The sequence below is a fragment of the Plecotus auritus genome (genome assembly GCF_963455305.1).
Source record: "Plecotus auritus genome assembly, chromosome: 6".
Lineage (NCBI taxonomy): Eukaryota > Metazoa > Chordata > Mammalia > Chiroptera > Vespertilionidae > Plecotus > Plecotus auritus.
The window spans coordinates 94439551-94454044 of record NC_137773.1 but is presented as its reverse complement, the minus strand read 5'-3'; the positions used below and the strand labels follow the sequence as shown (position 1 = coordinate 94454044).

Here is a 14494-nt window from a genome sequence, read left to right as displayed (position 1 = left end):
GTACATGTCTTGGCGTGACTCATTCTGAACCCTTACAATAATGACCCAGTTTCATTCTTTTGCCTGTGGTTGACCCGTTTCCCCAGCACAGTTTATTGGAGATACTGTCCTTTCCTCATTTAACATTCTTGGTTCCTTTCTCCTAAATTAAGGACCATATGTGTGTGGGTTTATTTCTTGGCCCTCTAATCTTTTCAGTTGATCTATGTGTCTGTTTTTATACCAGTACTATATTGCTTTCATTACTATCTACAGGCGTCCTCAAACTACGGCCCGTGGGCCACATGCAGCCTGCCGAGGACATTTATCTGGCCTGCCGGGTGCCGCTGCCTGTCCTGCTTAGCAGCCGACTCATCCCTGACCCGCAGTGCGCATAGGAATTTGTTCATAGTTTTTTTTTTTAAATAAATCTTTATTCAGATTATTACAATTATTTCTCCTTTTTCCCCCCATAGCTCCCCTCCACCCAGTTCCCACCCCATCTTCTGCCCTTACCTCCCCCCCACTGTCCTCATCCATAGGTGTATGATTTTTGTCCAGTCACTTCATGAACCGCCCCCATACCCCTTTCCCCCTGAGAATTATCAGTCCACTCCCTTTCTATGCCCCTGATTCTATTATATTCACCAGATTATTCTGTTCCTCAGGTTTTTAATTCACTTGATTTTTAGGTTCACTTGTTAATAGATATGTATTTGTTGTTCATAATTTTTCTCTTTACTTTTTTCTTCTTCCTCTTCTTTAAGAATACCTTTCAGCATTTCATATAATACTGGTTTGGTGGTGATGGACTCCTTCAGCTTTTTCTTATCTGTGAAGCTCTTTATCTGCCCTTCAATTCTGAATGATAGCTTTGCTGGGTAGAGTAATCTTGGTTGTAGGTTCTTGCTATTCATCACATTGAAAATTTCTTGCCACTCCCGTCTGGCCTGCATAGTTTCTGTTGAGAAATCAGCTGACAGTCGTATGGGTGCTCCCTTGTAGGTAATTAACTGTTTTTCTCTTGCTGCTTTTAATATTCTCTCTTTGTCTTTTGCTCTTGGTATTTTAATTATGATGTGTCTTGGTGTGGTCCTCTTTGGATTCCTTTTGTTTGGGGTTCTGTGCGCTTCCTGGACTTGTAAGTCTATTTCTTTCACCAGGTGGGGGAAGTTTTCAGTCATTATTTCTTCAAATAGGTTTTCAGTATCTTGCTCTCTCTCTTCTTCTGGCACCCCCATAATTCTGATGTTGGTACGCTTGAAGTTGTCCCAGAGTCTTCTTACACTATCTTCAACTTTTTGAATTTTTTTTTTTTTGCTTTTTGCTTTTTTGGTTGAGTGTTTTTTGCTTCTTTGTATTTCAATTCTTTGACTTGATTTTTGTGTTCTTCTTGTCTGTTTTTGGATCTCTGTATAATATTTTTTATTTCAGTCAGTGTATGTTTAATTTCTAGTTGGTCCTTTTTCATATCTTTGAGGGTCTCATTATAATTATCAGCCTTTTCTAGGATATTCTTAAAAAGCCTTATAACCGTGGTTTTGAATTCTATATCCAGTCATTTGTTTTCCTCCATTTCTTTCGTTTGTGATCTGATTCTTTGACGCCGCATTTTCACTGCTTCCCTGAGTTGGTAAGGTAGATTTGTGTGCTAGGTTTCCAATATGGCCCAGTGGGTCTGCCTCCCCAGTTAACCTGAGGTGGACACTCTTGGTGCACCCCTTTGTGGACTGTGTGTACAGCCTTATTGTAATTAAGTCTTGATTGTTGTTGGTATCACTGAGAAGAATTGACCTCCAGGCCAGTTGGCTGTAAGGATCAGCTGTGTCTATGCTGGGAGAAGTTTGGTGCTGGAGACAGCCTTATAGGATTAGACTTGCCAAATTGCAATAGCCTCTGTGCTCAGCTTGTATGGGGTAGAGTCTCAGTCTTGGCTTCCTGTCAGCCTTACCCTTGCACGCACGTGCACGCTTTCAGTCCTCCGCCTTCCCCGGCTCCCGAGTGTCCGCTGGAGAGTCCAGACTCCCCCCACAAGAGCGTGGGTCCCCAGGGGCTCGCCTGGAACTGGGGTTCAGTGCAGTCAGAACTGGGGCCCAGTGCAGTCAGGAACCTCAGACTCCCTTCCACTAGGGAAAGCCTGTGGCAACCTCCGCAGCCTTTGTGCGCACTGGCACGCGCATGCTTTCAGTCCTCCGCCTTCCCCGGCTCCCGAGTCTCCGCCCGAGAGTCCAGATTCCCCTCACAAGAGCATGGGTCCCCAGGGGCTCGCCCGGAACTGGGGTTCAGTGCAGTCAGAACTGGGGTTCAGTGCGGTCGGGGGCTTCCTTCCCCCTTCCACCAGAGAAAGTCAGCCAGGCTCTCAGCCACCCTTCCTCTCTGCGTGCACAAAGACCCTTTGCCGTACCTCCAATTCTCTGTGAGCTTTTCTCTTTCCTTCTAGTTGTAGAATTTTCACTCAGCCAGCTTTCCTGTGGTTCTGGATGGTGTCCGTTCTGTCTTTTAGTTGTAGTTTTGAAATTGTTGTGCGAGGCAGCAGTTTAGGTGCTTACCTATGCCGCCATCTTGGTTTCTCCTCAGAGTTTTTTTTTTAAAACTATAGTCTGGCCCTCCAGCGGTCTGAAGGACAGTGAACTGGCCCTCTGTTTAAAAAGTTTGAGGACCCCTGATCTACACTAATAAAAGAGTAAGATGCAAATTGACCATACTTTCACAACGACCAGCAGCCAATCAGGAGTGCATACGAAAATTAACCCAACAAAGATGCTGGGTTAATTTGCATACACAGGTGCTGAGTGGCTGGGAGGGCAGGGCTAGGGGGGATGCTTGCATTGTCACCATGGTGATGACACAGGTGTTCTGCACCGCCCCAGCCACTCTGGGCCTCTGGGAAGTGTGCTAAGGTGTAAAGGCGGCTCAGGGCCTGAGTGAAAAGGTGGCTCACACCAGAGCAAAGGCAGTGCTGGCAGCCAGGGGAAAGAAGGCCCATTCTTGCATAAATCTTCACGCACCAGGCCTCTAGTAGCTTTATAATATAGTTTGAAATGAAGGAATGGGTTGCCTCCAGCTTTGTTATGCTTTCTCAGATTGCTTTGGTTAATCAGGGTCTTATGTGGTTTCAAATTTTAGGTTTGTTTTATTTTTGTGACAAAATGACTCTTCAGCCCTCAGGAGTTAAGACAGTGGAATTCTATTTCTAAATGCTACTGACTGATACATATAAAGTGCCTCACATCCAGCTAGGTTGAGATCTTGCTGGTCTCATAACTGGTCAAGGTGGCCATAGTAGGGGCTAATCAGTTGCCCCAGGTTTGGATCTGCCTCTGAATGTGCTTGCATAATTGGTGGAATGATATCTTAGAAATAAGAACACTTTTTCATGCACTGCTATAGCAGCAGCAGACGAACGAATACTGATTAGTTGAGCAGACTCTGGAGCTAGTAGCCTGTGTTCGTGCCCCAGTTTCAGCACTTACTAGCTTTGTGACCTTGGGCAATTTGCTTAACCTTCTGCTTCCTAAATTTTCTCAATTTTAATTAATAAAGTTATTGTGCCAGTTAGTGATTTTCATGTATCAAATTGTCTCACTACTCCACAACTTAAAGTGTGTAAATAGGGGTAACTGGGCAGATCTGGTCTCTGTTATGCTTCTGGTCAGGGCAGTGGCTCAGCTGACATTGGATGAGTCTCTCACACAGTTTTGCATTGACTGGTGATAGGCTTGTCTAGTGGCTTCAGCAGGCACACTGGAGCTGGAGGCTTATTCCAGATGGTCTGGGCTTGTTTACACAGCCATGGCTGTATTCCAAGAGACAGATGTGTGCAAGGCTCAGAATTAGCCCAACATCACTTCTACCACATTATTCTGGTCAAAGAAACCCATAAGATTCAAGTGGTGGGCAAACAAACTCAATCTGTTATAGGGGTGAAGGTCATATTGCAAAGTGAGAGAATACAAGGAGTCCATTGACAGGGGTCATTGATGCAATCAATCCCCATCATTGTTAATCTAGTCTATTAGCTTCCTTGGTAAAGGCATTTGTGTTGAAATTTCACATTAAGTGGAAGAAAAAAAATCTAAAGTCAGTTTGGTGATTCTGCTCCATTAGCAGATCTTGTGAATTCCCAATTTCATAAAATTGAAACCAAGCCAGAATCCCTTCTCAACCAAAGATCCTACCCACAATGTCTCATTTGCAAGGAAACAGACCTGAGTACCTTTTCCTTATATTCACCAAAGTGACTTTTTCAGACATCAGTCAGGGTCTTGTGGCACTAGTCCCCCCTCTGGAATCTGTGATAACATAGTGACATATACCTTGAGTTGGTTTTATAAGAACTAAAATGTTCCACCAGGTAGAAAACCAGTGACTCTCATGGACCACAGTCTCATAAACCCCAGACTAGCTGACATTGGATGACTGATGATCACAATTCCTAAGGTATATCATTGTAACATCAACTCCAACCAATCAGAAGTTGGAGTTGATGTTACAATGAGCTGATCACATGAGCTGATCACCCATTGAAGACCCCAAACCCCAATTTCACCCTTTAAAACCAACTGCCAGTAAAGGAACCAGGAGTTCAAGTTTTGAGCACTAGCTTTCCCATTCTCCTTGCACGGTGTTACCAATAAGGTGAATCTAATCTCTCCACTACAAATCTCATGTTCACTATGTGTGACTCATCTGGTGCCTGGTGGACAAACTCTTGAGTTACAGAAGTAAATGTGGTTCTGACTTTGAGGTCTTTGTGTGTTAATGTAGGAAATGTAATTCGTTACTAAAATTAAGGTCAACCTTCTACGTTACTTCGTCGTATCTAAATTTCTAAATTATTTTAGTTTCATATTAATTTAATCTTTCATTCTGTAATTTCTATTGTCACCAAGTTTCTTTAAAATTTTCTTTCAACATTAAAGGTGAGAATATTAGTGTGTCTGTGTTATGTCTTTGTGTGTTGTGTTTATTTGAAAGAAAATCACATACAATGTACATACATGTATATGTACATACAATTCCTACCTATGGAAGAGTTATTAGACATACTCTAAGTTTAAAAAACATTTTATTTATTTCTACCAATATCTACTGGCATTAGGTTTATTATTCCACATCACCAGCAGAAATAAGGAAACAGAGGATCGGGCTAATTACATTTTTTACAATTATATAACAAACATATTATAGCTTTTATGTTTTTGAGTTATGTATATGAACCTGTGCAGTATGTACTCTTAATTTTTGCATAACTCCTTTAACTCAGAAATATTGCTGTTAACTATGTTCAGTTTATTTTATATTATTATACTCCCAATGAATTATTTAAAAAATTTCTTAGAACCAATAAACAGGTTCAACAATGATACAAAATGAATGTATAATAATTCTTTGCATCTATATGAACAGTTAGAAGAGATATTAAAAGAACAATTCAATTTCTAATTGCATCAAAAAGAATTAAATACCTAGAAATAAAGTATAAAACATTGCTAAAAATATTTAAAAAGGCACAAATAAATGGAGAGATATTCTGTATTTATGGATATTCTGTGTTTAATATTGTTAATGTCCATACTATTGTTAAAGAGAAAACCACAGGCCCAAAATGACATCACTCCAGTGACAAACCCATGATGCTAAATCTAGATTTCATACTGGATTTAATGGAAGTTTCCACCTCTCCAAGAAACTTAATTTTAATCAAGCATCGTTGGTTTCTGGTCAAGCACCAGTAAGGTAACCTGTCACATGGGTCCTCCACATCCCCCTCAGAAAGAAGAGGGAATCTGTATGATAGAAATCCTTCCTCTACTCTTTCCCCAAATAAAAGATGTCATGGCCCCCAAATAATCCTTTTTTTCTGTTTTTAATAACTCCTTTCCCCTCCCTTTATCCTATAAAAACCTTCTATTTTGTACATTGCCTCTGAGCTCCCCTTTAGTTGCCAGATAGGAACTTTTACCTCTCCCTTAAAGAATTTAAATTTTGAGTCTTGCCAATAGTAAGAGTTATCATCAGAGATAACATTTTGTGACCTATATCTAGGGCAGGACAAATTTCTAATTACTGAGCATCTTTTCTTCTTACTGTCCTACAGTGTCCTTCCTCCCTTCTGTAGCTCCAGGTGCTTTACCTCATCTTCAGCTCAGAATGTCATATAAACGGTACCTCGCTGTCTCTTTCTGTCTCTGAGCCTCTCATGTATGCTTCCAAGTAGATTCCACTGGGAGATAGATATTTGGTAATCACGTTTTGCCAGTAACTATGGTAGTTCATGATTATTCCTTATAAGTCTCAGTCTATTGATAGTGATGCAATAGGGTAGGAAAGCCTGGGCACTGGCTTGGGTCTTACTATGTTTTTCTGAGACCAATCCCTATGTGACTAGATGGACATGTATGGTCCTTATTATAATTGCCACAATTGGACCCTCAGCTAAATAAGACAATAAAACCTGGAAATTATGTATGAAATACAGGAGCATTTTTGTAGCACAAGTACCTGACTAAGCTGTTTTTCAAGGACATCCATCTTAGATAATCATATTGCCAGATGTATGACAGTGCCACTACATAAACACTCATGCTGCCCCCACCCACGAAGTTCTCCTTTTATTTTTAATTTGATTTGGAACTTGAAATATATGCAATTTTATTTTTAATGAGAAGCAATTTCAATACAAGCAAAGGAAGGAAGGGAAGTTCACATTAAACAATGAATATATCTGGGAAGCAAATATTATTTGGAATTAAACACAGAATTTTTGTGATTTTTACACAAGATTAACATATTATGAAATTCCCCTTGTAGAAAACCCTGAGTAACCTAGATAACGGACCACAGGGGTGAGTCTGCTTTTTCTTCCCCTGTCCTATTTTCAACTCTCCAATGTGGTATTTGGGCATGCTGGACCTGTGAGTAATAAAACTTACATGTTCATAGCTCCATGATGGTTGTTGAAATCATAAGGACCATAAGGATCCATCTAGTCCAGCCATGGGCAAACTATGGCCCGCGGGCCGGATCCGGCCCATTCGGCTGTTCTATCCTGCCCATGGAGCCAAAAGAGCGGAGGGTTCTCTTGCTCTCCCCTCCGCTCCTTCACCAGCAGCAGTGTTAACATGGCAACGTCAGGAAACACAGCCGCAGCTCCTTCTTCTGAGTGGGCGGATTTATATCCGCCCATTCAGTAGAAGGAACAACCTCTCAATCTTCCAGAGGCTCCTTGTAATGCCCGAGGACACGTTCCCCAACATCACCCTGGGAATGCGTAGACACGTTATCATAGTGATGTAGGGAGACACGCCCCTGGAGAGCACAGTATCAAAGCATTAGCTAAAAAGGAGACCAACAACACTGTTCCCACTGAAGTTGATGTTTTAAAGACCAAAAACCTTTCAACCCAATCTACATTGCCATCTATATCTACGCCACGGGCATAATTTGGAAGTTGCACTAAAGAAAATGTTTAATTTACTGTTTACACATTTTGTTCTTTTCTATTTGTTTTAGTTTTAAATTATTTTATTATATTTAAGTTTAATTTGAAAGGCTTTTGTACCTTTCCTTTGTTAGGCAATTTTATTTTGCCTTCGCCATCTTCAATATAAGGTATATTATTGTGCTATGTTTCCTCCATTTTTTGAAGTTTCAAATTATAATAATTAGTGTTTACATTCTTCTTGTTAAAATGTTTGAAATGAATAAAACTATTGAAGTAAAATAAAAAAAAGACCGTACCCTTTTATGTAATGATGTTTACTTTGAATTTATATTAGTTCACACAAACACTCCATCCATGCTTTTGTTCCGGCCCTCTGGTCCAGTTTAAGAACCCATTGTGGCGCTCGAGTCAAAAAGTTTGCCCACCCCTGATCTAGTCACAACATTGACTCTGATCTGAGGAACAAGTTGTAGGACCCAGGCCAGTGCCTAGGCATTCCTAGCCTATTGCATCACTATCGATAGACTGAGACTTATAGGGAACAATCATAAAGTCTAGCAGGGATCCTCAAACTTTTTAAACGGGGGCCTGTTCACTGTCCCTCAGACCGTTGGAGGGCTGGACTATAGTTTTTAAAAAAAACTACGAACAAATTCCTATGCGCACTGCGGGCCCGGGACAAGTCGGCTGCTAAGCAGGACAGGCAGCGGCACCCGGCGGGCCGGATAAATGTCCTCGGCGGGCTGCATGTGGCCCGCGGGCCGTAGTTTGAGGACCCCTGGCAAATCAGGAAGATCAGTTAAGGTACCGATGTACAAAGAATGAGGTACACATGGTGAACACAGAACGAATTACATACAATGATATAAGTCATTTGAGAAGAAATTATTGTTAAGACATCAATGTTGCCAGTGAATTAAATGTAAACTTACAAATATTTCTGATCAAGTTTGGAAAAAACTTTGTGAAGATAAAAAAAAATAGACAAAGGGAATAACTGTCTATATAACAGACAAAGCAGAAAGCTTAATAAAATGGTTACTTAAATTGTATAGAAGAGTTGAAACAAACAAAGGAAATTCACAGACAGAATACAAGGAACAAATCTGAAAACTACAATCTGATGAAAGAATCTCAATTTCTGGTTTCTTGGAGCATTTTTTTCTACCTCAGGATGATTGTCCCTTTTGTACCTGCCATCCTATAGAATCTTCTCAGGGCCCTCTTTATGTCTTTGTTTCTCAGACTGTAGATGAAGGGGTTCAGCATGGGTGTGACCACAGCATACATCACTGAGGCTGCTGCATTTGAATGTGAGCTGTGGGTAGCAGCAGAGCTGAGATACACTCCTAGGACTGTACCATAAAATAAGGAGACAACTGAGAGGTGAGATGCACAGGTGGAAAATGCCTTATTCTTCCCCTGCGCTGATGGGATTCCACAAATGGAGGACATTATTTTAGAGTAAGAGTAAATGATACCAACGAGGGGACCAGCACCTAGTAGCATAGCTGCAAAATAAATCACCATGTTATTAAGAAAGGTGTTAGAACAGGCAAGTTGGAAAACCTGTTGGATTTCACAAAAACAGTGGGCGATTTCAAAGTCTGTATAAAGGACAGCTGCAATAACATTATGCTTTGTAATAGGGAATTCAGGGCACTCATGATCCAGGACACCAGAACCAGCAGTCCACAGAGCCGGGGGTTCATGATGACCATGTAGTGCAGGAGGTGGTGGATGGCTACAAAGCGGTCATAGGCCATCCTCGTCAAGAGGATGTCATCCAACCCTGCAAATAGTATGAAAAAATACATCTGGGTGATGCAACATTTACAGGTGATGACTCTGCTCTGTGTCAGGATGTTCACCAGCATCTTTGGGATGGTGGTGGAGGTGATACAGATGTCTACCAAGGACAGGTTGGAGAGGAAGAAGTACATGGATATATGGAGGTGGGAGTCTGAGCTGACGGCCAGGATGATGAGCAGGTTTCCCAACACAGTAGTCAGGTATATGGAGATGAAAAGCCCAAATATGAGGGGCTGCAGTGCTGGTTCCTCTGAAAATCCCAGAAGAAGAATTTCTGAAATTAGGGTATCATTGCCTCATCCCATGTGGTGTAGGTGACTTGTAGGAAAGAAAAAATAGCACAATAATTTTTTAAACAATTGGCTATTACTAACACAATTGAAATGCTACAATTATATTTTGCAGTAAAGCGATCAATTTCTATTTTTTAAACATATCATCCCCCTTTAAGACACACACCCCAACCCATGACATCTCTGATTAGGAATCTCTGTCCTCTTCAGACCTTTTCCCCAAAGTGGCCATGGACTACAGAGGTGTTTTGTTGTTGTTGTTGTTGTTGTTGTTGTTGTTGTTGTTCCTTCATTTGTTTTAAAATCTTTATTATTGAGAGTATTAAAGATGTCCTCCCTTTTTAACTCCATTACCCCCTTTATCCAGTTCCCACTCAACCGCAGGCCTTCACCATCCTATTGTCTGTGTCCATAGGTAATGCATATATGCATATAAGTTCTTTGGTTAATCTCTTCTGTATTCTCCCCCTTCCCTCTGATATTCCTCAGTCTATTCCATGTTTCCGTGCCTCTGGTTCTATTTTATTCATCAGTTTATTTTGTTCATTAGATTCCTTGTTCATTTACCTTGATTTTTAGTTTCAAGTACTGATAGATATGTTTTTATTGCCATTCTATTCTTCAAATTTTCTATCTTTTTCTTCTCCTCCTTTTCTTCCTCCCCCTCCTCTTCATCCTCCTCCCTCCCTCTCTTCCTCATTCTTCTTTCCCTTCCTTCTCTTTTTCTTCTTCTTTAGAATACCCATCAACATTTCCTGTAATACTGTTTTGGTGGTGATGAACTCCTTTAGCTTTTTCTTGTATGTGAAGCTCTTTATTTGACCTTCAATTCTAAATGGTGGCTTGGCTGGGTAGAGTATTCTTGGTTGTAGGTCCTTGATATTCATCACTAAATATTTCTTACCACTCCCTACTGGCCTGCAACGTTTCTGTTGAAAAATCAGCTGAGAGTCCTATGGGTGCTCCCTGGTAGGTAACTAACTGCTTTTCTCTTAATGCTTTTAAGATTCTCTCTTTGTCTTTTTCTAAAATATGTATTTTCATTGATTTCAGAGAGGAAGGGAGAAGGAGAGAGAGATAAGAACATCAATGATGAGAGAAGATCATTGATCGGCTGCCTTCTGCATACCCCTTATTGGGGATCGAGCCCGCACCCCAGAAATGTGTCCTTGATCCTTCAGTCCCAGGTCCATGCTCTATCCACTGAGCCAAACTGGTTAGGGCTACAGCTTAATAATTGTTAATGTCCTCACCTGATGATGAGGATTATAGTATCCTTCAGCTTATGATGGTGAACAGATAATCAATATACTGTGTGTAGAGAGCTTGGTGTACTTCCTTCTTGTTGGTAAATGAATGGTTACCACTATGATGGGATGAGGCTAATTATTTTCTTCTACCTCTGAAATGTATTTATTGCTTCCCAACTTCTTGGTGTCCAATTCCACAGACATATTTCAGTTCCCTGTCATCTCTGCCATCTAACAGGCGGGCACCTGTTTAGCCAAATATTCACATTGGCTCAGTGTGAATTTTAAAGCTGATCATTGAACTCTCTGATCAAATTCTTCCCCTAGTGATACCTCACTGGAGATAGAAGCCAAATTCCATAGCTTCAAACATGTGGCTCAAGTGTCTGTGAACTTTCAGCCAGCTCCACCCTCACAGAGCCCTGGCCTCCCTCACACTGGTCTCCTAAACATTTTACTTGACTCCAGCTTCACCTGACACCACAGCCTCAGGGCTTAGAGCCTTTATGGGCTTGCTTTTCTCTGCTTGGGGTCATCCCACTGGTCTTTACAAATATTTCACCCCACTCCATCCTCCAAAGTTCAACTCCTCTTTCAGAGAGAATGGATCCTCTCCTTCATGAACCTTTTCTTTTTCTAACATTAGCACAGGAAAAGGTCACTTTCTCATGCTCTTAATCTAAGTGTTAGGGCACCCATGTCTTTGTTTCTTGCTATGCTGTGAGTACCTGAGGCATAAAGCATGTTATACAACTTGTTTCTCCTCTTCGATTTAGTTTAGTGTGTCTGAATAAACATGTATTCTATAACAGGATTCTATGAAGTTAGGTGTGGAGGACATGCTTGAGGAAGTTCTCCATATTCTGAGATCAGGACCCATTAGGGTGTCAGATTACAGTTGTAAGAATGAAATAGAATGTAATGAAGGAGGCACAAAAGAAAGTATTAGAGTGTGTCATACACAGTGAGGGTACTTATATAATCATTTCATGGCTCCCTTTGTTCTCTCGTGCGTGTGTGTGTGTGTGTGTGTGTGTGTGTGTGTGTGTTTGCGTGTGTGCAAAAATGCTGGATAACAATGTAAAAGGCATGTCTTATTTTGAGACACAGTAAAACAGATCTGGAATTCAATACAAGAAATGCAAGAACTGCTTAAACAGCCATTTCCTGCTATTGAAGGAAAAGTAATAAGAGTGAAGAGCCCAGCAGAGGGCCAGGTGCAGAGAGAAGAGGGGCCCAGCATGGGTGCTGAAGTTACCTGGGACTCAAGAGACCACATACCAACTGGACCTTCCCTGCTCCACTGGCCTCATCACAGCGTCCTCCCCAGCCTCTGTTCTAATTGTGATTCCTGCACCTATGCCACATATATTAGATCACTCTGGTGTTTACATGGCTTAATAGCATCTTTCCTTTGTTATTTTTGGCTTTGAGTTTTTGATCTCTTTTGTGACACAACTGATGGGTGGACACTAGTCCTGGTTCTGTTCCTTGTCAACCTACAAATCATCCCTGAACATCCTTTCTAATAAAAGAGTAATATGCAAATTAACCACCACTCCGCTACACCCACAAGCCATGCCCACCAGCAATGCCCACCAGCCAATCAGGAGTGAGTATGCAAATTAACCCAACCAAGATGGCTGCAGCCACAGAGAGAGCAAGAGGGAGGCTTGGGTTTCCCCTGCGATGGAGGAAGCCAAGCTTTCCGCACACCCTGGCTGGCCCAGGCCTCCGCTTAAGGCTACAAAGTTTCAATTATAGAAGATAAATAAATTCCAACAGAAATGGCTGCCACCATGGAGCAAGCAGAAGGCTTGGCTCCACTCCAGGCTACAAAGTTTTAATTGTAGAAGATAAATAAACCCCAGATACCAGGGCCTCCGCTGGAGTCACTGAGGGGCATGGCTGGCCTGCAAACCACCACAGGCCCCTTGCCCAGGCCGCCCCACACCCCAAGGGAACCCCCACCCCAATCCAGGACACCCTTCAGGGCAAACCAGCTGGCCTCCACCTGTGCACCAGGCCTCTATCCCATCTAATAAAAGAGTAATATGCAGATTGACCATCACTCCAACACACAAGATGGCTGCCCCCATGTGGTCAAAGATCCTGCATCCACATGGGGGATGGCCACCACAAGATGGCCATAAGGGGAGGGCAGTTGGAAGGGACCAGGCCTGCAAGGGAGGGCAGTTGTGGGTGATCAGGCCAGTGGGGAGGGGGGCAGTTGGGAGGGACCAGGCCTGCATGGGAGGGCAGTTGGGGGCAATCAAGCCTGCAGGGGAGGGCAGTTAGGGGTGACCAAGCCGGCAGAGGAGGGAAGTTGGGGGCAACCAGGCTGCAGGGAAAGGCAGTTGGGAGGGACCCAGGCCTGCAGGGGAGGGCAGTTAGGGGTGACCAGGCCAGCAGAACAGGGAAGTTGGGGGCGACCAGGCCTGCAGGGGAGCAGTTAGACATCAATCAGGCTGGCAGGGGAGTGGTTAGGGGGTGATCAGGCTGGCAGGCAGAAGCGGTTAGGGGCAATCAGGCAGGCAGGCAGGCGAGCAGTTGGGAGCCAGCAGTCCTGGATTGTGAGAGGGATGTCTGACACACACTCTTTGTATGTGAGGTCTAATGAGCAGGGATCTCACTGACTTTATTCATTTATGTAGCTTTATAAATGTGTGCTTTTATATAAAAAAAAGTTAAGATATGGAATATTTATAATATAAAAATGGCAGGGAAAATAACATGGTTAAATATTGTGTATTCAAATAATCGCATTAATAAAATTGAATAAAATTATAAAACTAATTTCAAAAGAAAAGCAAAAAAAAATAAATAAATAACACACCCCAACAAAACTTTAATTACATCAGTATGGGTCTCCAATTTCAGATACATGGCCAAGGATGTAGAAAAAATATACAAAAATCTAATTTTAAAAGGCAGTGAAGAAAGCAGTATCTACAGTTATAATTTCTACCTATATAAACATAACTAGATTATGCTTAGAAAGTGGATAGAAGAGATCATTAATTGATTGCAAAAAATGTTAATGTTTTTGCCAAGGTGAATATTGTAGAACTGTTTTTTATTTTTTATTAATTTCTTTATTGATTAAGGTATCATATATTTGTCCTCATCCCCCCATTCCCATCCCAAACCCCTCCCAACGCATGCCCCCACCCCCCTGTTGTCCGTGACCACTGGTTAGGCTTATATGAATGCATACAAGTCCTTTGGTTGATCTCTCCTCCTTACCCCCACCCTCCCCTACCTTCCCTCTGAGGTTTGACAGTCTGATCAATGCTTCCCTGTCTCCGGTCTGTTTTTGTTCATCAGTTTACGTTGTTCATTATTTCCCCTAGATGAGTGAGATCATGTGATACTAGAAATACACTTATAAGAACCGAAAATGAGACAAGCAATAATGGTTATGCTGGGAGGCAAATGAATCAGTCTGTAGTGAGTTTCTTTCTGGGCCAACAGTTATTTTGAGTCCCAATTTCAATGTCAAACAGTTCCTTATGTGTACATGTCAGCAATGATATTTCAGTTCTGAATGGTGGACAAATGGTGGTAATGTAGGTCCGACGCTCTCTGGTTTGGTCCTGGGCAACCTGCAGTGATGCACAGCTGCTGACTGCTAGTATGGCGAGGCGTTGTCAGCGTCTTCCATCTCTGGACTGTTTCTTTTCTGTCTTCATGGCTGGAGCAGTCCTGTCAAT

General features: G+C 42.1%; 1 protein-coding gene and 1 pseudogene across 2 annotated transcripts in view; both read right to left on the bottom strand.

Annotated features, from left to right (window-relative positions):
* The window catches only part of LOC308251761 (olfactory receptor 7A10-like), a gene marked incomplete at both ends in the record, with an annotated part of 299707 nt that overhangs the window by 106282 nt on the left and 178931 nt on the right, over positions 1-14494 (bottom strand). The window lies entirely within an intron of this gene.
* On the bottom strand, positions 8591-11525 carry LOC308250606 (olfactory receptor 7A5-like; annotated as a pseudogene). Its single transcript has 2 exons — positions 11510-11525; positions 8591-9533 (listed from the first exon to the last, which is right to left on the bottom strand). The product of its transcript is annotated as an olfactory receptor 7A5-like (transcript).